This window comes from Mandrillus leucophaeus, unplaced genomic scaffold, assembly GCF_000951045.1.
Source record: "Mandrillus leucophaeus isolate KB7577 unplaced genomic scaffold, Mleu.le_1.0 Scaffold164, whole genome shotgun sequence".
In the NCBI taxonomy this organism is placed as follows: Eukaryota; Metazoa; Chordata; class Mammalia; order Primates; family Cercopithecidae; genus Mandrillus; species Mandrillus leucophaeus.
This window is the reverse complement of record NW_012101632.1, coordinates 1,761,079-1,764,395: the sequence shown is the minus strand read 5'-3', so window position 1 is coordinate 1,764,395 and position 3,317 is coordinate 1,761,079. Positions and strand designations below refer to the sequence as shown.

Sequence of the window (3,317 nt, the reverse complement as noted above, 5' to 3'; positions counted from 1 at the left end):
GATCTCGGTTCTGAACCAGCTGCCGGAGAAGAGAGAGAGACAATCATCACCCATCATCACCCTCCTGGGGCAGGAACCCCACTTTTTTTTTTTTTTTGAGACGGAATTTCACTCTTGTTGCCCAGGCTGGAATGCAATGGTACTATCTCAGCTCACTGCAACCTCCATTTCCTGGGTTTGGGTGATTCTCCTGCTTCAGCCTCCTGAGTAGCTGGGATTACAGGTGCCCACCACCACGCCTGGCTAGTTTTTCTATTTTTAGTAGAGATGGAGTTTCACCATCTTGGTCAGGCTGGTCTTGAACTCCTGACCTTAGGCGATCCACCCACCTCGGTCTCCCAAAGTGCTGGAATTACAGGCGTGAGCCACTACACCTGGCCAGGATCCCCACTTTTATTGTAAAGGTGAAGCTGCTGGACCACCTTGAGTCAGATCCCCACCCAAAGGCCTCAGCTCCCTATATGTGCAAGGATGAACTCTGTCCACTTTGAAGGACTCCCTTCTGAGAAGGGAACATTAGAAGGTGTTTCATATTATATTTGGGTTCCTTTCCATTGGATTTGGATTTTTTTTTTTTTTTTTAAGATACAGGATCTCACTCTGTTGTCCAGGCTGGAGTGCAGTGACATCATCATAGCTCACTGCAGTCTTGACCTCCCACACTTAAGCAATCCTCCCATCTCAGCCTCCCAAAAAGCTGAAACCACAAGTGCATGCCACCATGCCTGGCTAATTTTTTTTTTTTTTTTTTAAGAAATGGAGTCTTTCTATTATGCCTGGCTGGTCTTGAACTCCTAGGCTGAAGCAATCCTCCCCTCATTAGCCTTCCAAGTAGCTGGAGCTATAGGTGCATGTCACTACGTTCAGCTAATTTTGTTTTTTTTGTTTGTTTGTTTGTTTTGTTTTTGTAGAGGTGGAAGTCTTGCTATGTTATCCAGGCTGGTCTCGAACTCCTGACCTCAAGCAATCCTTCTGTCTCAGCCTCCCTAAGTGCTGGGATTGCAGGCGTGAGCCACTACACCTGGCCTCCATTGGATTTAAATGATTATTTACAATACTCCAGACTGAAGGAGGTTGCGTGGCTATTATTACCATGTGAGGATTCCCTGCCCCAATCTTGTGGGCTTTGAACCCAGGTCACTTGTCTTCTTCTAAGTAGCCGGGCTTTGCCTCTGCACCAGTTGTCCTCTGGCATCAGGAGGGCTGCCGGGGGCAAAGGACAATGCCATTGGGGGCAGGGAGGTGTGAGAGACGTGGGGCAGGGGCCACAGAATTCATGACAGACCTAATGAGAAGGGTGAAGGAGAGGGACCCAGAAAGACTTCAGATTTTCGGCCGGACACAGTGCCTCACGCCTGTAATCCCAGCACTCTGGGAGGCCGAGGCAGGTGGATCACCTGAGGTCAAGAGTTCGAGACCAGCCTGGACAACCTGGTAAAACCCCGTCTCTACTAAAAATGGAAAAAATTAACCAGGCGTGGTGGCGGACGCCTGTAGTCCCAGCTATTCAAGAGGCTGAGGCAGGAGAATGGCATGAACCCAGGGGAGGCAGAGCTTGCAGTGAGCCGAGATCCCACCGCTGCACTCCAGCCTAGGCGACAGAGTGAGACTCCGTCTCAAAAAAAAAAAAAAAAAAAAACTACAAAAGTTAGCTGGGCATGATGGTGCATGCCTGTAATCCCAGCTACTTGGGAGGTTGAGGCAGGAGAATCGCTTGAACCCAGGAGATGGAGGCTGCGGTTTGCCAAGATCGTGCCACTGCACTCCAGCCTGGGTAACAGAGTGAGACTCCGTCTCAAAAAAAAAAAAAAGATTTTCTGATCTGGGTGGCGAGTTGGACAATGGGGTCTCCCATTCACTGAGATGAAGCGTGCAGGACTGGGGTGAGGTGGGGGAAAGCTGTTCTTGAGTCCTGGAGTTGAAAGATCCTTCATCAGAGCCGGAAAGCCCCCAGCCCTTCAGTGACACCAATCCACCCATCTGGACCCCCATCCCCGTGTCCACAGGCACACCATCTGAGATTGGCTGCAAGCCCCCGACTCATGGGCTGGATTTGCAGAGCTTGGGGCATGGAGGGTGGAGCTATGCTGAGACCAAAGGGTCCAGCAGGGAGAAGAATGAGGGTAGAGGTAGGAAATAGGACCTCCCAGGTTATGGTGCTGAGACCAGGGAGGAGGGAAACCTATGCTATCCCACGTGATCCCACAAGATCATTTCTATAGGAGAGGAAACGGGGGTTCAGAGTGGTGAAGTGATTTGCCCAAAGTCACACAGCTAGAGAGTGAAACAGCCGAGATGCAAATCTTTTTTTTTTTTTTTTTTCCTGAGACAGAGTTTCACTCTTGTTGCCCAGGCTGGAGTGCAGTGGTGTGATCTCGCCTCATGGCAACCTCCGCCTCCTCCGTTGAAGCGATTCTCCTGCCTCAGCCTCCCAAGTAGTTGGGATTACAGGCATGCACCACCATGCCTGGCTAATTGTGTATTTTTAGTAGAGATGAGGTTTCTTCATGTTAGTCATGCTGGTCTCGAACTCCTGACCTCAGGTGATCTGCCCGCCTCGGCCTCCCAAAGTGCTGGGATTACAGGCGTGAGCCACCGCGCCCGGACCCGAGATGCAAATCTAATGGTGTCTGTCTTTCTCAACTGCACCCTGTTATATGATCGTGGCTCACTACAGCCTTGGCCTCCCAGGCTCAATCTATCCTCCCACCTCGGCCTCCTAAGTGTGACTGAGCTGTGACCCCAACCGCAAGCATTTGTATGTTTAAAAAAGATGAATGGCCGGGCACGGTGGCTCACGCCTGTAATCCTAGCACTTTGGGAGGCCGAGGTGGGTGGATCACGAGGTCAGGAGTGTGAGACCAGCCTGGCCAATGTGGTCAAACCTCGTCTCTACTAGAGATACAAAAAATTATCTGGGCGTGGTGGCGCATGCCTGTAATCTCAGCTACTTGGGAGGCTAAGGCAGGAGAATCGCTTGAACTGGAGGCGGAGATTGCAGTGAGCCAAAATCATGCCATTACACTGCAACCTGAGCGACAGGGCAAGAGTCCATCTCAAAAAAAACAAAACAAAAAAAAAACAAAAGATGAATGGGCCGGGCACAGTGGCTCATGCCTATAATCCTAGCGCTTTGGGAAGCCAAGGTGGGCAGATCACAAGGTCAGGAGATCGAGACCATCCTAGCTAACAGGGTCTCTACTAAAAATAAAAATAAATAAAAAATAAATTATCCAGGCGTGCTGGCAGGCGCCTGTAATCCCAGCTACTCGGGAGGCTGAGGCAGGAGAACTTCTTGAACCCGGGAGGCGGAGCTT

The 3,317-nt window shown here is 50.6% G+C and overlaps 1 protein-coding gene across 1 annotated transcript in view; it reads right to left on the bottom strand.

Moving 5' to 3' along the window:
• Nucleotides 1–3,317, bottom strand: part of WBSCR28 (Williams-Beuren syndrome chromosome region 28) — a 14,918-nt gene that overhangs the window by 10,715 nt on the left and 886 nt on the right. The window lies entirely within an intron of this gene.